At 41.0% G+C, this 24,757-nt stretch overlaps 1 protein-coding gene and 1 pseudogene across 4 annotated transcripts in view; one reads left to right on the forward strand and one right to left on the reverse strand.

Moving 5' to 3' along the window:
• The window catches only part of FHIP1A (FHF complex subunit HOOK interacting protein 1A), a 276,539-nt gene that overhangs the window by 243,251 nt on the left and 8,531 nt on the right, over positions 1-24,757 (reverse strand). For 2 of the 4 annotated variants that reach the window (XM_045055774.1, XM_006930824.5), the window contains exon 1: positions 1,562-1,871. The exons of 1 other annotated variant lie outside the window; for it this stretch is intronic. The gene's annotated coding sequence lies outside the window, so the exon portion shown is untranslated. Of the gene's footprint in view, positions 1-1,561; positions 1,872-24,757 lie in introns of those variants that run through there. One more of the 4 variants, XM_045055775.1, reaches the window with a different exon arrangement.
• LOC101101382 lies at positions 15,872-16,428 on the forward strand (annotated as a pseudogene).

Here is a 24,757-nt window from a genome sequence, read left to right on the forward strand (position 1 = left end):
CAAAGGCCTACATTAAAAGCAATACAACCTAGAGTGTCTCTGTTTAGAGACAATAAGAAAGCTAGCTGTGCCTAAAGTATTAGACCACTCTAAACCTCTCTCTGAATCTAGTTCAGGGATGCTCGGTTTCTTTTGCCCTTTTCACCCACCCCACACGGTTTAGTCCTGTTCCTAAAGCTATAGGACAAATGAAAAAGGAGACCCCAAACAGTTTCAGGACAGCTGTGGGCATAATTCTTATGAGTTCTATGGAAAGGGATTAACTGGAGCTAAAAGAAACCAGCTTTTAATTATCTGAAAAGTTATCTAAAGCCGACAAGATGCAGCATTAAAATTTATGGACTGAATCTCCTGCATTACATCTGTCCAAAGGATACCACTAATGTTCTCCAAATGTAGACTTCTTATGGGGTACGCTAGGTTTGAGGCAGGGACAACATCAGGTCCAGTGCCAGGTTTACAAGTAAACTTGAGGTCAGGCAGGTGACCCTGTCAAACAGGCATGGTACATTAAGGAAAGGAAATCTTTTCTCTCATTAATCAACAGGATAAAGGTGATTAAGCAGGAATTATTTTTCAATGACCTACATAATTTCATCAGGCTGCTATGGCTATTAGCAGAGAGCAGATGACTTCCTAACAAGATGAATTTGATAGCACAGCCCTTCCCGAGAAGGCTGGGTGTGGGCCCAATCGGTTGACACTGCCTACTACTACTCCTCAGCTTGGGGATCCTTCCTCCAATGGGGATATCTCCCCGTCACTGGATGGCTGAGGCTGCAGCACTTGCTGAATGGTGGAAGCCGGGTCTGTTAAGAAGGGATGGATCCAGGTAGGTGAGACAGAGGTCACGTGATTCCCAAAGTTCCAAACAAACAAGACTATAGCTGCTACCAACACCTCACCCTGGCCAGGCTTGAAATAGAACAGCAGCTAGTTCATTCCCTAGCAGAAACGGGGTTAACAAGGAAGCATTGTTGGAGTCGGGGCGGGAGACAGACGGACAGGCATGCAGGCACGACATCAATAACAACCACCATGATTTGAACGCAGTTTCATTAGAGACCTTACGAAACTGAGCAAGAGCCACCCAACAAGTCCGCCCTTACACCGGGAGAGTGCTACAAACCTCAGAGGGACGCCACCTCGGTCTCCCGTGAAAGCGAGGTGGCTTGGGGAGAAAAACTGAGCCCCAGATCTCTTCGCCTCTCCTTCCTCCCGTAGGACCCCCGCTCTCTGGCCCCAGGGACCAGGGAAAGAGGTGGAGAGACCTGATGACATCTTTCTCCGTCAAAATAAGCCGGCTCTCTCTCTCCCGGGGTCAGTCACCAAGTAACGCCGGGTCCCGCGGCTCTCGCAGCCACCTCGTCCTCGCAGTGCTGCGGCCCGATGCAGCGATCTAGTTTGGGGTATTCCCAGTGCAACCCCCAACCCAATACCTGCTCCTCCAGCCCAGTCGGCGGAATGCAGAGAAAGGACGCGTCTGCTCTCCCCACTCCCTTAACCCCCTAAAATAAAAGAAGTCCTCAAGCGGCAAAGCTCCAAGCAGGGTGCCACGTACCTGCCCGCGGACTCGGCTCCTCCTTCCACACAGTGCGGGACGCTCCGGACAAGTGTCCCCAAACTGTCGGGAAAGTTTGTGCCGCCGTCCAGGGTACACCGGACCCCGAGCCGCCACCCGCGCCGGACTCCAGGAGGGGCGGAGAGCCAGCTCCTCCCCGCCCGGCTCCAACTCAACAGCCCGGCCCTAGGAAGAAAGTAGGAGAAGGGAGAAGGTTTGAGCGCAACTTTCCGACCATGCGTCAGCGGGCGGCTGAGCCGCGCGGATCCGGGGCTCTGCACCACTCCCCCCTCCCAACTCTGTGCTCCTGGGAGCGCGGGGGGGGGGGGGGGGGGGGCGGGGCGAGCCGGGGCAAGGCGGGGCCCAACCTGCCCGGCAGCCCAGGGGAGCACGGGGCCCGGCCCCGCCCCAGCCGCCGCCAGCCCCGCCCCCACCCCTGCCCTTGGGACGCGCGGCCGCCAGGTGAGCCAGGGCTTGGGCTCCGCGGCGCGGCAGCCTTGCGCGGGTTTCCAGGGTGAAGGGGGAGGAGCCTCGGAAGGAAACTTTCCACCGAAACTTAACCCGGGCGACGTGGAGTACACCCCACCCCGCCTTTAGGGGCTCGTCTTTTGTCGGCACTGCATCCCTTCACACACAACCGCTCTCAAACCTCCCCACCAACGAAAAAATAAATCAATATTTATGAACCGACCACAAGGCTGGTTTCTTGGGTCCTGCGGGGTGGAGGAAGTCAGACAACTCCGCATGTCACGGACGTTTTAGATTTCTTGCTCCCCAAAGGTTTGACGGCAGCCAGCGGTGCCCTCTCCCCACTCCAATTTCTTTCACTGAAGCCTTTCTTTCTGTCCCTGAGGTTTGAACTTTAATACTAACAAGGTCCCAAGAGAGCTGAGTCGATGACGGAAGCGTTCTCCTGTTATTTTACTGGCATATTCTACTGAAGTGAGCAGGGGGAGTTTTACTCTTGGCGGACTTAAGGAGTCAGGGTTTTGGAGGAACGGAGGGCAGTGAGCAGGTGTTGCTTTTTGTTTTTAAGGTGAGTCAGCATTGTTGCAATTGTTTGCGAGTATATGTGTGCGTGGCACATGTTCCCTAGCAATCCTCCCCCAACCCCCAGATGAGGGCTTTTTAATGTGGACAGTTCTACAGAAAAAAGGAACCATCCCCAACTCAGGACTCCCCAGAAAATGGCACAGCAGGTTCAGAATCCATTACCCCAGCACCCGGGGCGAGGAGTTGGTGGTGGTCTTTGGCCCGAGCCCAGACCTCCACGGTGTAGGGCCTAGCCTCTCCTTTGCCCTTAGACACTTGGGGCTGTGCCCATTGCCAAAGTAGGCGGCGCTGACTTCCCTCCCCCATTCCTGCATCTCCCACGCCCCCTGGGTGCTTGGGCAGCAGAGTCAATGCTCTGCTTTCTGGACTTTAAAGCCAGGAGGAGGGATCAAATTTTTAGGTAGAGGCCTTCTTGGCATTTTCAGAGCCCTGTGGTTGGCATGGCTGAAACTTGAGGTAAGCCAAAACCTGAGCAGGTCAGGCCACACCACAACTTACAAAGGTGGATGTGGAGGACTTTCCACCTCAGCAGCATCCTGCTGGCACCTCACCAAATTCTCCTTTGGAGGAGTATCCTCCTCCCTCCATTCTCAGTGAATGGCATCCGGGGAAAACCAAAATCAGGTATATCTAGTTTCAAGTTCTCTCTTGCAACCATGGTAATGGGATGATAGGAACTTCCCACTTCCTTATAAGGCTGTCTATGACCACTGCTGTGGCTCATGGAAAGCAGCACCAACACAGGTTGCACTTGCTGGGAGTCCTTTCAGGATTCACTAGCCTTTTCACCTGTAACAAGTGTAGACAAGGGTCTCAAGTAAAATCTGGGGAAGGACAAGGGAGAAAAAAGGGGAAAGTTCTACCCAGCAGGTCACCTTGGCCTGCTCTAATAATTGGAATGTGGGGAAATCATTAGTGCTTTTTGCATGCTAGGCATTCTTCTAGGTGTTGGAGTCAAAGGGGATAACAAAAAAACTTAAAAATTCTAGCCCTAATGGAGCTTACCTTCCAGATGGGAGAGAGGCATATGGACAGCCATATGATTAGAAATGCTACGGAGAAAAATTAAGCAGGGAGGGGACATGAGGAAGAACAGGTTTTTTTTGCTTTTCAAAATTTTGTTTAAATTCTAGTTAACATATAGGGTAATACCGGTTGCAGGAGTAGAATTTAATGATTCATCACTTACATGTAACACCCAGTGCTCAACACAAGTGCCTTCCGTAATATCTATCACCCATTCAGCCCATCCCCCCCTGCCCACTTCCCCTCAGCACCCTCGGTTTATTCTCTATAGTTAAGAGTCTCTTATGGTTCTCCACCCTCTTTTTTTCCCCTTCGCCTATATTCATCTGTCTTGTTTCATATGGTATTTGTCTTTCTCGAACTAATTTATTTCAATTAGCATAATACACTCTAGATCCAACCACATTGTTGCAAATGGCAAGGTTTCATTCTTTTTTGATGGCTGAGTAATATTCGTGTGTGTGTGTGTGTGTGTGTGTGTGTGTGTGTGTGTACATGTATACACATCCTTATCCATTCATCAGTTGGACATTTGGGCTTTTTCCATAATTTGGCTATTGTTGATAATGCTATGAACACCAGGATGTATGTGCCCCCTTCGAATCTATATTTTTATATCCTTTGGGTAATGCTTGGTAGTGATTGCTGGATCATAGGGTCTATTTTTAACTCTTTGAGGGACCTCCATACTGTTTGCCAGTGTGGCTGCACCAGTTTGCATTCCCACCAACAGTGCAAGACGGTTCCTCTTCTCATCCTCGCCAAAACCTGTTTCTTGTGCTATTAATTTTAGCCATTCTGACAGGTGTGAGGTGGTATCTCATCATGGTTTTGATTTGTATTTCCCTTATTATGAGTGATGGTGAGCATCTTTTCACGTGTCTGTTGGCCATGGTGCTCTTTTAAATAAGAACATCTAGCAACACCTCTGTAGGAAGTAATATTTGAGCAAACGCCTAAAGGAGCAAGATATCTGGACAGACAACTTTCAAGGCAGAAAGCACAGCAAGTACAAAAGCCCTGAGGCAGAATTATGCCTGAGTGCACTAGGAACGGCCAAGAGGCCAGCATGGCAGATCGAAGAAGGTAAAGAAGGGGAAGAGACTGGGGTGAGACAGTTCAGGTGAGGCTTTTACTCTGAGTTGGGAGCCATTGGAGAGCTTAGGGTGGAAAAGTGACATCTTCCGTCACATTTTAATAGGATAACTTTGCTAGATTGAGTAGAGACAGTAGTGGGTAGCAGAAACCAATTAAAAGGCTACTGAAATCATCTAAGAGCAAGAGGGCAGTGACTTGGACCAGGGAGATACGGGTGGAGGTGATGAACTGACAGGAATCCCTCACAGATTGAGTGTGAAGTATGACGGAAAGAAAGCAAAGAAGACTGAGGTGTTTGTCCTGAGCAGCTGAAAGGATGCGACTGCCAGGGCAAAGAAGACGACTTCAAAAGGAGCAGGTTGGGATAAAAATCAAGAAGGCCAAAGGGATGACAGGAAAAAAAGGACACATAATTTGAACAATCTTCAATTTCCTCAGTTTATAAAATGAAAAAAATACCTACTTCATTAGGGTTGTTTTAAGGATAACATGAATTAATCCAGTGAAGTGGCTAGCACAGTCCCTAATAGATGGCAAGCAGTTAAGTTTCCTGTGTACAATATGAATTTCATACATATCCACTCTGCCCTCTGGGGATGAAACAGAGTCATTGTTTCAGAGGAAATAAGTCTTACTAAAAGGAGAGGGAAAAGAAAACAAAGAGAGAACATGAAATAAAAATACAAAAACAATGGAATATTACTCAGCCATAAAAAAGAATGAAATCTTGCCCTTTGTGACAAGGATGAACCTTGAGAGTGTTGTGCTATCTGAGATAAGTCAAACAAAGAAAGACAAATACTATATGATTTCACTTATATGTGGAATTTTAAAAATAAAATCAGACTCATAGATGCAGAGAACTGACTACTGATTGCCAGAGTAGGGGACAAAGTGGGTGAAAGGGATCAAGAAATACAAACATCCAGTTATAAAATAAATAAGTCATGGGAGAGTATTGAACAGCAGGGGAAATACAGTCAATATTATTGTATTAACTTTTTACGGTGACAACTGGTAACTAGACCTATTAGGATGATCATGTATATAAACAATGTATATAAACATAAAATTGCTATGTTGTATACCTGAAATAGGATATTGTATTTCAATTATACTAAAATTTAGAAAGATGGAAACTCATAGTCAATGGAGGAAAAAAACAGAAGAAATGAAGTCCAAGAAAAGTGTCTAATAAAATCTATGTTATAGTAGTTTCTCTGGAGTTCAGTCCCTCAAGGAGACAAACTATCAGAGTTTGATAGTTTGGGAAAGGAATTTGAAACATGAAAAGTTTGTAATAAAGCAAAAAAAATACAATATATATAATAAGCAAAGAATTTTGGTTACTACTCCTTATAAAAAATTATTTCAAGTAAGATGTAAGAATAGAAAAATATTCAAAAGAGAATTCTAAAAAGTAAAATTAAAAAAAACACAAATGACCACTGTATTTTAACAGTCCAGTCATATCAATTAAAGCTAGGATGAGAAACAATTATTTTTTATTTATAAATTTGGCAAGACTAGAAAAATTATAAAAAGTAATATTGTTGCATGTTGGATAATTTCATATCATGCTAAAGGAAGCTATAGTAATTTTTAGAAATGTGTATCTAAATATTGAAAATGTTTATACTTTTCAAGCTAGAAATTTTACTTCCAGGAATTTATTCTAATATTCAAATATTTGCTAAAACTTTACATATAATGTGGCACCTGGGTGACTCAGTCAGTTAAGCATCTGACTTCTGCCCAGGTCATGATCTCACAATTCGTGAGTTCAAGCCCTGCATTGGGCTCTGTGCTGACTGACAGTTCAGAGCCTGGAAACTGCTTCAGATTCTTTCGCTCTCTGCCCCTCCCCCCACTCAAATAAACATTAAAAAAAAAAAAAAATTTTACATATAACAATGTCCATCACAGGGTCATTTAAGTATAGTGAAAAGAAATATCCTAAGTATCCAACAAGACAGATTTATGGTAAGCACTAGGTTATGGTAAAGCCATTTATGTTATTATAGGCAGATTTTTTAAAATATGGATGAATATCTATTAGATGAAAACATGTTCACAATATATTATAGTAACAGAATAAGCCATGGGGCACCTGGGTGGCTCAGTCAATTGAGAGTCCAACTCTTGATTTCGGCACCACATTGAGTGTGGAGCCTGCTTGGGACTGTCTCTCTCCTTCTCTCTGTGCCTCTCTCTCAAAATAAATAAACGTTAAAATAAAATAAGCCTACCACAAAACAGAATGTAAAATAGTATTCTCCCGGGGTGCCTTGGTGCCTCCGTCAGTTGAGTGACGGACTTTGGTTCAGGTCATAATCTCGTGGTTCGTGAGTTCGAGCCCTACATCAGGCTCTGTGCTGACAACAAAGTCTGCTTTGGATTCTGTGTCTCCCTGTCTCTCTGCCCATCCCCTGCTTAAGCTCTTTCTCTCTCAAAAATAAACATTAAAAAAAATTTTTAAGGAGGATTCTCCTTAAAAATGTTAATTGTCATCTCTATATTAGGATGACTATTTATTTTCTTTGTTCCTTTCTCTATTTCCACGTTTTCTGTCATAAGCAAGTGTCATGCTCTCTTGGGAGTGGAGCTGCTGAATATATAATGAGATTTAGTGAATATTGCCAAAAGTTTTCCAACATGGTTATACCAATTTATTTTATTATTTTTTTTAATTTTTTTCAACATTTTTTATTTATTTTTGGGACAGAGAGAGACAGAGCGTGAACGGGGGAGGGGCCGAGAGAGAGAGACACACAGAATCAGAAACAGGCTCCAAGCTCTGAGCCATCAGCCCAGAGCCCGATGCGGGGCTCGAACCCACGGACCGCGAGATCGTGACCTGGCTGAAGTCGGACGCTTAACCGACTGCGCCACCCAGGCGCCCCGGTTATACCAATTTATACTTCCACTGGCACTATATAAAAGAGTTCTAGTTTGAAACAATGCATTTTTAACATAATGTATCTAGTAAACAGCCATTGATTTGAACTCTACTACTTTAGAAGTTAAAATGATTTCATGGAAGATAGAAGTACATTGTTGTGAATGCACAGATTAGTAATATAATGCCAACCCTTTCTAAGTTGTATTTTTCATTATCTCATTTATTCTTACCCTTCTTAGCTGTGTTATATACATTAGTCAAAGTATTCAGATTAGATTTCTTTAATGCAGCAGTTGCACAAGACTCCCTTTTCTTACCTCCTTTGTCCCTGCTTTAAAATGTGATTGTATTTCAAATTGCCTTACACATTTCCCTCAAAATATTTAAAACATCAAAATCCATGATTATGTGAAAAAAGGAGAGCAGTATCTCATTAGTACTTGCAAACACTCTTCTTTCACAGAGCTCATGGGACTATAGTCTGTATCTTAACATCTCTGTGAGAAAGCGAACAAAGGCTATCAGCTCTGTTTAACAAAAACAGAAGTTCAGGTACAGCAAAGGGAAGAGGGCAGTTTGAGATGAGGATGTCAAAAAGATCCCTTCATTGACCCAGATACCTTGGAATCTAATCTAAAAAAGACACAAAGACATTATCATTTATAGTCAGATTAAATCTAAATATAAATTGTCTCCTAAAGTTGCTTCTCTTAAGAAGAGCTTAGAAATGAACAATGTGTATCTTGTTAGAATATTAATCATTCTGTCAAGAAATTCTAACAAATACATTAATAATAAAATAAAATTGCTTTTCAATGGTCTCATCTCCTGTGGAGATTATCGAGTGGTCAAGGTCTACCTACTCCACTGATGATATGTCTTATTTATTATAAAAACTCTTCAAATCCACCTGTCTTCTCCTTTAAAGAAAGTCAGGGTAGGGGCGTCTGGGTAGTACAGTTGGTTAAGGGTCTGACTCTTGACCTCAGTTCAGGTCATGATCTCACAGTTCGTGAGTTCAAACCCCACATCGGGGTCTGTGCTGATGGTGCAGAGACTGCTTGCGGTTCTGTCTCTCCTTCTCTCTGTCCCCTCTCCCTCTTAATCTCTCCCTGCCTTCTCTCAAAATAGACTTTAAAAAAATGAAAATAAAATGAATCACTGTAGCATGTTAATAGCCTAAGCTCTGGAGCAGATGCAGCCGACAGGAGTATGTTCAAATCCCAGCTCTACTGCTTTCCAGCTGTGTGACCTGGATCAAGTAAGTAACTTCATTTCTTCTTGTGCCTCAGTTTTTGCTCTAATAAGAGATCATCGTTGTAACTATGTCACTAGTTTGTGATGAGGATTATGTAGCTCCCTGAGCACAGTGTAGAGCACATGATAAGCACTCAGTAGATTTAGTTTTCAAGGCAATTTTTAGGAATCTGTAATGAGGAAGTAATTCTAAAAGTGGATATTTAAGTACAAGTATTATCATACCAGCATGAATTTATATTACCAAAATTTTGGAAGTAATTTAATTATCGAATAGGAATGAACTAAAGTAAATTATGTTCTATCCAAACATAGTCAGTCTACCACATAGTATGATCTCCATTTTTTAAAAAAAAAGCTATAAAATAAAACCCCTGTGTACATTCAGAACTACAACGTACGGTTGTGCAAGTTGTTCACTGCACAGGATGCCTGCCCTTGGAGCAAGTAAGATCTGAAATCTAGCTGTGCTCCGCTTATCAAGCTGTACACCCTGGTTCAAGATTGCATTCACCTAGAGAACAGGATGCCTTTTTCTGAATTGCCCAAAGGGTTAGTATGGGCTAGCATCACCTATGTGTAAATCTGGACAAAAACAAAAAAGATTGAAAAAACGCAAACCGAAGTATTAACTCTGATTATCTTGAAGAACCAGGATTCTAAGAGATATTTGCTTCATTCTAATTTTTTATATTTTCCCAGCTTTCTACAATGAATATGTTACTTTATGATAAGAGAATAAATTTTACTTTTTAAAAAAGGTTGTATCAAAAATGCAAATCAAAACTACAAGATAAAGCCTCACACACATTAGAATGGCCACTACCAAAAAAAAAAAAAAAAAAAACCCACAGAAAATAAATGCTGGGGAATATGTGGAGAAAAGGGAACCCTTGTGCACTATTGGTAGGAATGTAAATTGGTGCAGCCACTATGGAACAGACTAGGACAGTTCTTCAAAAAGTTAAAAATATACTTACCACATGACCCAGCAATCCCCCCTCTCACATAAAACCAACAGAATTGAAAGCAGGATCTTGGAGAAATATTTGCACACCCATGTTCATAGCAATATTATTCACAATAGCCAAGAGGAAAAGGTGGGAAACTCTGGCATTGTCCTTGACTATCCAGCTCATCCAAAGTCATGCCCACTTCCTGGAGACAGTGACTGGTCTATGCAAGAAACAAAGTTTGGGTCCACTCTTTGCAAATCAGAAAGGCAGTCCCAGCTCTGGAATTCTCCATAGGATCAGGCTGAGACTACCACAGTTCAACTGCTCACTTAGCAGGATCCTGCTTCCTTTACTCCCCTACAGGTGTTGAGCCTGAGATCATAGTCCAATAATCTCCCTAAATGCAAATCTCTATTTTAGGGTCTGTTTTCTGGAGGACCCAACCAGGAACAATTGTTAAAGAAATCTTTTCCTTTCCTGATAGTCTCCTATATTTTCTTCTTCACTTTTATACTCGATCTTTTATAATTCATTTGGAGTTTACTTTTAGATAAAATCAGGATCTGATATTTTTCTTCTTACAGTGAGCTAATTTTCTCAGTACCATTTACTAAATAATCCAATGTTTCTTTGATTTTATTTCTCTATGGCAAATTGCCTATATACACACGTGTGTTTCTTGACTTTTTACCCTGACCTCTTGGCTTAAAGATTTGATCCTGGAACACTGTTTCGAAAGCTTTGGCTTATTTTTCAAAATTGTCTTTAGATATTCACCAAATACATTTTAGAATCACTTTATTGACATGCCTCCAAAAATCCTTCTGGGATTCTTTTTAATTACACTGAATTTATATTTTTGAGTATATTTTGAGTAATTTAATCTTCAAAATGTTAACCCATCCCATCTCTTAGCAGGATATTTTGCTTCATTTATTCAAGTATTTTTAAAATATCCCTTAATAGGGGTGCCTGGGTGGCGCAGTCAGTTAAGCGTCTGACTTCAGCCAGGTCACGATCTCGCGGTCCGTGAGTTGGAGCCCCGCGTCGGGCTCTGGGCTGATGGCTCAGAGCCTGGAGCCTGTTTCCGATTCTGTGTCTCCCTCTCTCTCTGCCCCTCCCCCATTCATGCTCTATCTCTCTCTGTCGCAAAAATAAATAAACGTTGAAAAAAAATTAAAAAAAAAAATTACCAACATCTGAAAGTGACATGTTGTAATGCATTCACCAATTCTTTCCAGTCACCTAGCATTAGAAGAGGTTTCTCTCCTTTTAAGTCTCCAACTCCCAGGGTGCCTGGGTGGTGCAGTCGGTTAAGCGTCCGACTTCAGCCAGGTCACGATCTCGTGGCCTGTGAGTTCGAGCCCCGCGTCGGGCTCTGGGCTGATGGCTCAGAGCCTGGAGCCTGCTTCCAATTCTGTGTCTCCCTCTCTCTCTGCCCCTCCCCCGTTCATGCTCTGTCTCTCTCTGTCCCAAAAATAAACAAATGTTGAAAAAAAAAAATTTAAGTCTCCAACTCCCATAAGAAAGAGCAGAAACTTGCTTTTTCTGGACTCTTGTACAGACAGAACATAGATTTTGCAAGGGACATTAATGAGCTAAAGGAGAAACCACCACAACGCATCATTCTGCAAGATATAGAAAACAGAGACCGGCTTGGGGGAGAGATTCTCTCACTAGTACCCAGTGCTCACACCGGTAGCATTGGCAATGCTCGCTGCAGTGTCCACACAGAGTGGGAACAGCGCTGTCTCCCCTACAGCAGACCTGCAGGATGACTGGTGTACATGCAGTTCCCAGTTATATGGCTTCTAAATCTGTATCTGTTGCCAATGTTACAGACTCAGTAAGCTGCCTAGTATTGTTTAATAAGTTATTTAATAAGCTTGATGTGGTTTTTATAGATTTTAGCAGAACTAACAGTTATATTTCACATTTATTGTTATCTCTTTGCAATGGCCAAGACATCAACTCTAACTTGAAAGGCAGTCGTCATGGTGGAGATCATGATGTTGTTCTCAAACCTAAACAGAATACAAAGCAGATGCTATTAATTGTCTACCCGATTTCAAGCCTTCAAGTTTTTTCCTTTCTACCAATTTTGTTTACAGAGGCAAAACTGCAGCTGCCCTTGCAACTAAAAGGTGGTCGTGTATCACAGTCAAGCCAATGGAATGTGATACAAGGTCCCTGTGTGAGCTTTTAGAAAGCCTGGCAGGCTAGGTTCCACATCTCTTTGCCCTCTCTCTACCTGCTTCTTCCTGCCTGGATCATGATTACCTAGAAAAGCAAAAGCCACCTTGAGAGGATGAGGGGGGAAAAGCTGGATATGTGAGATGATGATCACGCAATAAGAAAGCTAGAAGAGGCCTAGAACACTGAAACTTTGTCAGAACATACACCAGAGCTATACTGTCCACCTCTGGACTTCCTGCTATGAGGAAAAAACCAATCCCTTGTGCATTTACCACCATTTTGGTTTCTTTTACATACAGGAAACACACTCCTAAGTAATACAGCACCTAAAATTTTTCTAAGTATGATGTTTATTATGAATTTTTGGTTGATGTCCATCATTAGGTCAAAATTTTTTCCTTAGATTCTAGATTATAGATGTCTAATTTCTGGCATCTCCAGAATTGTTGTGCAGGAGAAGGAGCCAGCTGTCATGCTCAATTCACTATCTTAGCTAGAACCAGAAGTCTTTGACTTAATGCATGAAACGTTCTTGCAAATATATTTATGTAAGTACATATACACACCTTAAAGATAAGGAATACACCAGGCATGTGTGTGTGTGTGTGTGTATGTGTGTACATAAGCATTTATTTCCTTCCTTCCCTTAAATACTGTACACACAAAAAGAACCTACCAAATTCCAAACCTTCTATTAGTCCTATAGGGAGCCATAAACATGAGCATAATACTATCTTACCACTGTAATCCAGAAAAGAAAATAAACTGCATGGTATAACGTGATTAGAGTTATAGGAATTTTTTTTTAAAGGGAAGTAAATTTAGCTGGAGCTACCTAGAAATGTCTAATAGTTGGGGCACCCGGGTGGCTCAGTCACTTAAGCGTCTGACTTCAGCTCAGGTCATGATCTTGCAGTCCGCGGATGTGAGTCCCACATTGGACTCTGTGCTGACAGCTCAGAGCCTGGAGCCTGGCTTCGGATTCTGTGTCTCCCTCTCTTTCTCTGTCCTCCTCCCCCACTCAACACTCTGTCTCTCAAAAATGAATAAATGTTAAAAAATAAATAAGTAAGAAAGGTCTAATAGAATGGTACTTGAACGTTCTATATCAAGATGGTAATGTAGGAAAATCTTGACCTCCCCTCTTTCCATGAATAAACTGAATCAACAGCTACACATGAAACAACTTCCTCTGAAAAAACAAAACACACAAACTAGCTAAGCAAATCCTATGTATCAGACAAGTGAGGGGGGAAAAAAACACATTAAAGCAGATAGGAGTAGCTGACACCATCTCAGACACACTGACACAAAATCAGGAGGGCAATCGAAACCTGGAGCCTCTACGTGAGGAGGTAAGGATTTTAAGCCTGCATTGGTCACATCAGTGTTCAACACCTGCACCTGAAAGAGAACCCCCGCAACACGCGAGCTTTGAAAACCAATAGGGCACATGTCCACAAGACCAACAAGGCTATAGAGAACTGAGAAACACCTCTTAAAGAGCTCACACTCTCAAACTTACCCATTACAGGGACCAGTGCAGAGGCAGCCAATTTAGAGGAGCCCAAACTTTATGTAAACAATGCTTATTTAATTATCTTAAACACCCATCTGGAGGGCAGGCATCTAACTTAACACACATCAAGGAACATACTGGGGCACTCTCTGGGAACAGAGGCTGGCATGCCCTATCTGCACTCTCCTTGTGCCTCACTCCAGCTCACCATTATCTCCTGGAAAGGAATAATTACCCTCCTCTGGTCTCCAATTTTTGTAGCTGTCACCAATGGACACCTAGATCACCTGGCGCTAGTAGCCAGTGGGACTTAATGCTTGCAGTTCCATAGGACTGTGTATGTTGTATACTTTAAAAAATATTTTTTTTTGAGAGAGAGAGCATGAGTGGAGGGCAGGGAGGGAGAGGGAGAATCTTAATCAGGCTCTACACCCAGGACCAAGCCTGTAGCACAGAGTTCAATCCCATGTCCTTGAGATCGAGCATTGGATGCTTAACCGACTGAACCACTCAGGTGCCCTTATGTTTGCATACTTTAAAAGCTGCTGTCTGAGTAAACAAAAAAATAAAAATAAAAATAAAAAATAATAATAAAAGCTATATCCTGAGGGTCTGGCTTCCAATCAACCTGAACAAATGTACTGACTGGGATCCTATTCTTTGGGAAACTGACAAGTTTCGGCATACTCTCAATGACTGGGATCCACTAGCAATAAAATAGGCTGCCTGGGTAATCATGAAGGTTTGAGAGCCTAGAGCGAGGGCAGGGTTGAACAATAAGTTTCATCTCCTAAACAAGGTCACTCCTCCAAGGCTGGGAGAGGTGGCTGTTTTATCAAATACACACACAGAAACCAACAGAGTCAAACAAACAAACGAAATGAAGATACAAAGAAATGTGTTCCAAATTGAAGAACAAAATAAAACACCAAAAAAAAAAAGTCCTTAAGGAAACAGATAAGTGATTTACTTGATAGAGAATTCAAAATAATGGTCAGGAAAAAATCTCATAGAACATAGGTGAAAAGTGGACAAACAGAATGAGAACTTTAACAAAGATGGAAAACATAGAACTACTGGGGTGTGTGGATGACTCAGTTGGTTGAACATCCAGCTCTTGGTTTCAGCTCAGGTCATGATTCCAGGGTCATGAGATCAAGCCCCACGTCATGCTCTGCACTGAATGTGGAGCCTGCTTGGGATTCTCTCTCCCTCACTCTCACTCTCTCTCTCTCTCACTCTCTCTCTTTCTCTCTCTCTCTCTCTCTCTCAAATAAGAAGAAAAAAGAAGAAAAGAAAATATAGAATGACCAAAAAGAAGTCACAGAGCTGAAAAATCAATAACTGAACTGGAAAATATAGGGATTCAACAGCAAATTAGATGAAGCAAAAGAAAAGATCAGTGAACTTTAAGAAAAGGCAGTGGAACTCACCCCATCGGAGCAGCAAAAAGAAAGTGGAAAAAGAAAAAAAAAGTGGAAGCTGCCTTAGGGATTCATGAGACAACATCAAGTGGACCAACATTTGCATTACAGGGGGCTCAGAAGAAGAGAGACAAAACAGGGCAGAAAACATAGTTGAAAAATAATTGATGAAAACTTCCCTAACCTAGTAAAAGAAACAGACATTACAATCCAGGAAGCCTAGACAGTTCCAAAAAAGATGGATCCCAAAATATCTCATTATAATTAAAATGTCCCAAGATAGAGAGAGGCTAGGAAGATGGGAGAGTAAAAGAACCGTAAGCTCACTACATCCCACAGATACAACTAGGTAACATTCACATCAGTGTAATAACCCAAAGGGGACTGGGTGGCTCAGTCAATTGAGCTTTTGACTCTTAATTTTGGCTCAGGTCATGATGTCACGGTTTGTGGGATTGAGCCCCATGTTGACATCACGGAGCCTGTTTGGGATTGTCTCTCTGCCCCTCCCCTGCTCATACTCTGTCTCTCTCAAAATAAACAAACATTAAAAAAAAACAACAACAACAATATGAAGACTGGGAAAACAAACTCCACAACTAAAGGTAGAGAATAATCCACACTAAAAGAGAGTAGGAAGGGTGAAGATGCCATTTGGGAGTGAAACAGACATTGACTGTCTGTGGTAGAAAGGGAGCCGGTAGCATGGTGAAGAATGAAAAGGAGACTTTCCCCGGGGTGGGGGGGGGGGGTGCTACACATGAAAGACAAATCCCTATGACATTTGGCTCTTAAAGCAAGAAGGGAGGAGACACCACAGACCCAGGGCTTGGAGCAGCTCAGAATAATAGGTCTTCAAGTCTGCAATAAGAAGTGGCCTCCAATAAAACTACATTGCAAAAAAATGGGAAAGAAATAGAATGAAAAGAGTAAAAAAGTCGAAGAGGCAGAGCCTGAAGAATTTGTGGTGGAAAAAGTACTGGACTGATGTGTAGCGAATGGGAAGGTGGAGCATTTACTGAAATGGAAAGAATTTACAGGTACTGGCAATACTTGGGAACCTAAGGAAAATTTAGATTGTCCAGAGTTAATTGAAGCATTTCTTACCTCTCAAAAAGCTGGTAGAGGAAAAGATGGTACAAAAAGAAAATCTTTGACAGTGAATCTGATGAGAGCAAGTCAAAGAAGAAAAGATAGGCTACTGATAAACCAAGTTTGCCAGAGGTCTTGATCTTGGACAAATAATTGGTGCCACAGACAGCAGTGGAGAATTAATGTTTCTCATGAAATGAAAAAATTCAGTAAAGGCAGACTTGGTGTTGGCAAAAGAGGCAAATATGAAGTGTCCTCAAATTGTAACTGCTTTTTATGAAGACAGACTAACTTGGCATTCTTGTCTAGAAGATAAAGCTCATTGTTTGCATTGCTTCATCTAATATATAATATATAATATACAATATAGAGGAAATTTAGGTCTTAATTTTTTAATTTACTCGTGAAAAAATAACATTCTAATGAAAATCAAGTTTGATATGTTTCTTTTGAAGTAGTATTGGGGGATTGTTGGGGGGGTGGGTTCTGTAGCTATAGCACTGGTTACTTTGAACAAATAAAGGCTTTCTGTAATTGCTTCCTTTATCAGAAAAGAGCATTTGAGACATGGTATATTATTCTCCCGCATTAGAGAACACTTTCTCTACGTGTTGGGGGAAATCTTTATAGTCATTAATCACAATGTGTTCAACTCCTATATGCCTATCGACCATTCTGAGTTTTTTGTTTATTTGGGGTCTTTTTATGCATATGCTTAAAATACGTATGTAACACTGGGTGTTGTATGGAAACCAGTTTGACAATAAATTTCATATTAAAAAAATAAAATAAGTAAAAATAAATAAATAAGCAAGGCAGCAAGGCAATCATGAATTTCCAAAACTAGACCATCAGATATAAGTTCAGTTGATTGTGAGTTTTGAAACTGTTTATCAAAATCAAATAATTTGATTTGATTTGTATTAGGAAAAAAAAAAAGTATGTAAATGGTTTTCTTTTCTCCTCCTCCCCCTTGGTTTTTTTGGGTTTTTTTTTGTTGTTTTTTTTTGTTTTTTACATTCATCAAAACATCAACAGCATTTTATAACCATGGATGAGCCTGTGTTGCTGGGATGCCATCATTTTCAGCAACATAAGAAATAAATCACATAACGGGGTGCCTGGGTGGCGCAGTCGGTTAAGCGTCTGACTTCAGCCGGGTCACGATCTTGCGGTCCCTGAGTTCGAGCCCCGCGTCAGGCTCTGGGCTGATGGCTCAGAGCCTGGAGCCTGCTTCTGATTCTGTGTCTCCCTCTCTCTCTGCGCCTCCCCCGTTCATGCTCTGTCTCTCTCTGTCCCAAAAATAAATAAACGTTGAAAAAAAATTAAAAAAAAAAAAGAAAGAAATCACATAAATAGAAATTTTTCCTGAAGCCTTAAACTTTCAAATTTTATAATTGGAAGATTTAAATGTAATGTAAACTTGGGGCACCTGGGTGTCTCAGTTGGTTAAGCATTCAACAATCCTTGATTTCAGCTCAGGCCATGATACCAGGGTCATGGGATCCCCACTAAGTATGAAGCCTGCTTAAGATTCACTCTCGCTCTGATAGAGTCCCAGACAAGAGGCACCTGGGTGGCTCAGTCAGTTAAGTGTCTGACTTTAGGTCAGATCATGATCTCACAGTTTTTGAGTTTGAGCCCCGAATCCAAGCCTAGAGCCTTCTTTGAGTTCTGTGTCTCCCTCTGTCTCTGCCCCTCCCCCTGTCTCTCTCAAAAATAAACATTAAAAAACATTATTTTTTTTTGGCAGTTTCCCAGGGGCACCTGACTGGCTCAGTCGGTTGAGCATCCAACTTCAGCTCAGGTCATGAGCTCACAGTTTGTGGGTTCCAGCCCCACATCAGGCTCTGGGCTGACAGCTCAGAGCCTGGAGCCTCCTTTGGATTCTGTATCTCCCTCTCTCTCTGGCCCTCCCCTGCTTACGTTCTGTCTCTGTCTCTCAAAAATGAATCAATGTTTTTTTAAAAAAAATTTTAAGCGCTTCCCAGACAAACAAAAACTAAAGGAATTCATGACCACTAAACCAGCCCTGCAAGAAATTTTAAGTGGGACTCTAATAGTGGAGTGGGAAAAAAAAAAAAGCAGCAAAGGATACAAAGGATGAAAGAGCATCACAAGAAACACCAAATCTACAGATAACACAATGGCACTAAATTTATCTTTCAATAATCACTCTGAATGTAAATGGACTAAATGCTCCAATAAAAAAAAAAAAAGATCTTTATTCTGTCTACAAGACACTCATTTTAGAATTAAGGACACCTGTAAATTGAACATGTGGGGATGGAGAACCATCTATCATGCTAATGGACATGGAAAGAAAACTGGAGTAGCCATACTTCTATCAAACTAGATTTTAAAACAAAGACTGTAATAAGAGATGAAGAAGGACATTATATCATAATTAAGGGATCTATCCATCAAGAAGAGCTAACAATCGTAAATATTTATGCCCCCTACACGGAATACCCAAATATATAAATTAATCACAAACATTAAGAAACTCCTAGATAATAATACCATAATAGTAGGAGACTTTCATACCCCACTTACAACAGTGGACAGATCATCTAAGCAGAAAACCAACAAGTAAACAATGGTTTTGAATGACACACTGGACCAGATGTACTTAACAGATATATTCAGAACATTTCATCCTAAAGCAGAATACATATTCTTCTCCAGGGCACATGGAACATTCTCCAGAATAGATCACATACTGGGTCACAAAACAGCCCTCAACAGGTACAAAAAGATTGTGAACATACCAGGCATATTTTCAGATAACAATGCTATGAAACTTGAAATCAACTACAAGAAAAAATTTGGAAAGCCCTCAAATACATGGAGGTTAAAGAACATCCTACAGAAGAATGAATGGGTTAACCAGGAAATTGAAGAATAAAAAAATACATGGAAGCAAATGAAACTGAGAACACGACAGTCCAAACCCTTTGGGATACAGCAAAGGCAGTCCAAGAGGAAAGTACATTGCAATTCAGACCTGTCTCAAGAAGCAAGAAAGGTCCCGGGGAGCCTGAGTGGCTCAGTCATTAAGCATCTGACTCTCGGTTTTGGCTCAGGTCATGATTAATGGTTTGTGAATTCAAGCCCCATATTGGGCTCCATGCTGACAGTATGGAGCCTACTTGGAATTCTTTCTTCCCCTCCCCCATTCATTCTGTCTCTCAAGAATAAACAAACTTAAAAAGAAATTATAAAAAAAAAAAAACAAGAAGCAAGAAAGTTGCCAAATATACAACCTAACCTTACACGTAAAGGAGCTAGAAAAGGAAGAGCAAATAAAGCCTAAAGTGAGCAGAAGAAGAGAAATAATAGAGGTGCTTGGGTGGCTCAGTAGTTTAAACATCTGACTTCATCTCAGGTCATGATCTCATGGTACGAGAGTTCAAGCCCCACATTGGGCTCTGTGCTGACAGCTCAGAGTCTGGAGCCTGTTTCAGAATCTGTGTGTCTCTCTCTGTCCTTCCCCCATTTGCTCACATGCTCGCTCTCTCTCTCTCTCTCTCTCTCTCAAAAATAAACATCAAAAAAATTTTTTAAGGGAAATAAAGATTAGACCAGAAATACACATTACAAAACAAACAAACAACAACAAAAGAGATCAACAAAACTAAGAGCTGGTTCTTTCAAAGAATAAACAAAATTGATAATTCCCTAGCCAGACATATCAAAAAGAAAAGAGAAAGAACCCAAATACCCAAATAGAAAAGATCATGAATGTAAGAGGAGAGATCACAACCAACACCACAGAAATACAATTACAAAAGAATACATGAAACATTATATGTCAACAAACTGGGCGATCTGGAAGAAATGGGCAAATTCCTAGAAACTCACAAACTATCAAAACTGAAACAGGAAGCAATAGAAAATTTTAACAGACCCATAACCAGCAAAGAAATTGAATCAGTAGTCAAAAAATTCCCAACAAACAAGAATCTGGGCCAGATGGCTTCCCAGGGGAATTCTATCAGACATTTAAAGAGTTACTGCCTATTCTTCTCAAGCTGTTCCAAAAAATAGAAATGGTAGAAAAGCTTCCAAACTCCTTCTATGAAGCCAACATTACCTTGATTCCAAAACCAAAGACCCCTCTAAAGGGGAAAATTACAGGTCAATATCCCTGATGAACCTGGATGCAAAAATTCTCAACAAGATACTAGCAAATCGAATTCAACAGTACATTAAAAGAATTATTCAACATGATCAAGTGGGATTTATTCCTGGGCTGCAGGGCTGGTTCAATATTCACAAATCAATCAATGTGATACACAACATTAACAAAAGGATAAGAACCATATGATCCTGTCAATAGATGCAGAAAAAGCACTTGAAAGCACTTGACAAAATACAGCATCCTTTCTTCATAAAAACCCTCTCAACAAAGTAGAGATAGATGGAATATACCTCAACATCATAAAGGCCACATACGAAAGACCAACAGCTAATATCATCCTCAATGGAGAAAAACTGAGAGTCTTTCCTTTATGGTAGGGAACAAGACAAGAATGCCCACTCTCATCATTACTATTTAACACAGTACCGGAAATCTTAGCCTCAGCAATCAGAAAACAAAAAGAAATAAAGGGCATAGAAACCAGCAAAGAAGAAGTCAACTTTCACTCTTTTTAAATTTTTTAATGTTTATTTATTTTTGAGAAAGACACAGAACATGCAAGGGGGAGGGGCAGAGAAAGAGGGAGACACAAAATCTGAAGCAGGCTCCAGGCTCTGAGCTGTCAGCACAGAGCCTGATCTGGGGCTTGAACCCATGAACTGTGAGATAGTGACCTAAGCTGAAGTTGGTTGCTTAACCAACTGAGCCACCCAGGTACCCCAAAGTCAACTTTCACTAATTGCAGATAACATCATACTCTATGCAGAAAATCTGAAAGACTCCATCAAAAAATTGCTAGAACTAATACATGAATTCAGCAAAGTCACAGTATATAAAAAATCAACATGTAAACATCTGTTGCATTTCTATACACAAGTAATGAAGCAGAAGAAAAAAAAAATTCAATCCCATCATCACATTTACAATTGCACCAAAAACTATAAGATACCTGGGAATGAACCTAACTAAAGAGGTAAAAGATCTGTACTCTGAAAACTATAGAAAACTTATGAAAGAAAATGAAGAGGACACATAGAAATGGAAAATCATTCCATGCTCATGGATTGCAACATTATTAAAATATCTATACTACCCAAAGCCATCTACACATTTAATGAAATTCCTATCAAAATACCACTAGCATCTTCACAGAGTTAGAACAAGCAATCCTAAAATTTGTACAGAACCACAAAAAAAACCCAAATAGCCAAAGCAGTCCTGAAAAAGAAAAACTGGAGCATCATGATTCTGAATTTCAAGCTATATTACAAAGCTGTAATCATCAAGACAGTGTAGTACTGGCACAAAAACAGACACATAGATCAATAGAACAGAAGAGAAAACCCGGAAACAGACCCACAACTATATGGTCAACTCATCTTCAACAAAGCAGGAATATCCAATGGAAAAAAGATAGTCTCTTCGAAAAATGATGTTGGGGGGCGCCTGGGTGGCTTAGTCAGTTAAGCGGCCGGCTTTGGCTCAGGTCATGATCTCACGGTCCGTGAGTTCAAGCCCCGCGTCGGGCTCTGTGCTGACAGCTCAGAGCCTGGAGCCTGTTTTGGATTCTGTGTCTCCCTCTCTCTGACCCTCCCCCGTTCATGCTCTGTCTCTCTCTGTCTCAAAAATAAATAAACGTTAAAATATTTTTAAAAAAATGATGTTGGGAAAAGTGGATGGCAAAATGCAGAAGAATGACCTGGACCACTTTCTTGTATCATACACAAAAATAAATTCAAAATGGATGAAAGACCTAAATGTAAGACAATCCAAATCCGAGAAAAGAACACAAGCAACAACCTCTTTGACCTTGGCCAGAGCAACCTCTTACTAGACATGTTGCCAAAGGCAAGGGAAACAAAAGCAAACATGAACTTGGGACTTCATCAAGAAAAAAAAGCTTCTGCACAATGAAGGAAACAATCAACAAAACTCAAAGCCAGCCTACAGAATGGGAGAAGATATTTGCAAATGACCTATCAGATAAAGCGTTAGTATCCAGAATCTATAAAGACACCCTCTCCAAAAAAAACCCCACCCAGTTAAGAAATGGGCAGAAGATATGAACACTTTTCCAAAGACAACATCCAGAGCACTAACAGACACATGAAAAGATGCTCAACACTAGTCATTGTCAGGGAAATCAAAATCAAAATCACATCACACCTGTCAGAATGACTAATACTAACACAAGGAACAACAGACAGTTGGCAAAGATGCAAAGAAAGGCTACCCTTCCTGCATTATTGGTAGGAATGCAAACGGGTGCAGCCACTCTGTAAAACAGTATGGAGATTTCTCAAAAAACTAAAAATAGAACTACTGTATGACCCAGCAATTGCACTACTAGGTACTTACCCAAAAGATACAGAAATACTGATTCAAAGGGATATCAACAAGCATTATCAACAATAGCCAAACTACGGAGACAGCCCAAATGTCCATCGACTGATGAATGGATAAAGAAAATGTGGTGTATATATATCCAATGGAATATTATTCAGCAATCAAAAAGAATGAAATCTTGCCATTTGCCATGATGTCGATGGAGCTAGAATATATAATACTAAGCTAAATAAGTCAATCAGAGAAAGAAATACACCACATGATTTCACTCATGTGGAATTTAAGAAACAAAACAGGTGAACATATGGGAAGAGGATGGGGGGCAGAGAAGAGGGGAAAACAAACTACAAGAAACTCTTAACAATAGAGAACAAACTAAGGGTTGATGGAGGGAGGGGGGTCAGAGGGATGGGCTAGATGGGTGATGGGTATTAAAGAGGGCACTTGTGATGAGCACTAGGTGTTGTATGTCAGTGATGAATCACTGAATTCTACTCCTGAAATCAATACTGCACTGTATGTTAACTAAAATCTAAATTAAAAAGAAAAAGAAAAAGATTCTCCCTCCTTCTCTGCCCCTCCCCCACAAACAAAAAATTGCTTATCATGAAAACAATTTAAGTTGGACAATTTAAAAGCAACCATATCAGAATCCATATCCATATCTATAGTTCTATAAATGCAAGTTTATTTGTAAGATCCCTGAAAGGAAAATTTTGTTGCTACCAACAACTGCCCACCTAAATGAGAAATCTAGATAAATCCTGGTTTAATTAGGTAAGCAAAACTTAGCTAAATGGACATTTAAAGCTTCCTTCTAGTGAACCATTCCTTTTCAAGAAGTTGGAATCCTTGTGCTGTATTCACTGAAAGGTCATTATTCATGGAATGTATAAGACTTCATTCATGGAAACCTAATCATAATCAGATGATTAGAGAAGTTGACAATTTAACACCTGCTGGAATAAATGGGTGGACAAACTTCTATAATCTAAATTCTTGACCTGAATGTTTTTTCTTGATCCCAACTCATTCCTTACATGCATGCTCGATCCTCTCAGTATTTGAATTACTGGTTCAGCAGAAACCAGGAAAAATTATAATTTTGTAGTCAGAATGTTATCCAACTCTATGTTGTTTACTTTATTGTAAATACAGGTAAATAGTTGTCAATAAATGTTTATATTCCTTAAAAAATTTATATTTTTAAGGAATATTTAAGGAATATTTTATATTCCTTAAAAAATATAAATAAAAGCGAAAGGGGCCAAATTTCATGAGTTCTTACAACCAGTTAGACTTAAAGCCCAAAATTCTTAAAATCCATCGGTTTGATTCTGGGAGAGCCTGGAGGGCATTAGGAGGCCGAGTTCCCATCCTTAAAGACAGAGCCCAAAAGCTCATGCAGATATAGCACAGAACCAGCAGTTTGAAAACTGCCTGGACTAACAGGAGGGAGAGTAATTTACTCATCTCAGGGTATGGCCTTGAAAGATAGGGATCACAGGGAGACCCCACCAGGAACAAAGGAACTGGCATATGCCATTTCCCTATCGCACCCCACAGTATAAACATAAGGCCACCTGCAGGGACCAGCACAATACCAACACTTGCTACCTAACTTGCTTATGCCAAGTCACCCCACACATGCTTTAGCAGAACTGTCCTCCCCAGTTACACCTGCAGGGCACTGCAGACCCTCTCCCCAAGTAGAGAGGCATAAACCCCACCAATGTCCCATCTCCCAAACAGGTGTTTTATGGAACCTCAGTTCCAGCATTTTGGTGGTGGCGTCAGATATCCTTTAGAAGCAGACCAGTGCACACCTTGTTAAATCATGCCCAACCCCTGCTAGGGACCAAATGCTGCCCAAAACAGGAAAATAGAGCCTCTGCAGACAATTGGACTGAAGGAAAAAGAAGCCAGGACTCAACAGCAGAACACACACAACACACATAAAAGACACTTCCTGAAGGGCCAGGCCCTGGGGAACAGGGGACCCTGCACTGCAGGGCATTATAGGACCTCTTCTTCATAAGGCCATTACTGTCAACAAGAGACATATCTGACTTTTCTAACACAGAGAAATAGACACAAAGAGTTAGACAAAATGAAGAGTCAGAAAAAGATGTCCCAAATGAAAGAATAGGACCAAACCACAGGAAGAGACCTAAAAGAAATGG

The sequence above is a fragment of the Felis catus genome, chromosome B1, assembly GCF_018350175.1.
Source record: "Felis catus isolate Fca126 chromosome B1, F.catus_Fca126_mat1.0, whole genome shotgun sequence".
Lineage (NCBI taxonomy): Eukaryota > Metazoa > Chordata > Mammalia > Carnivora > Felidae > Felis > Felis catus.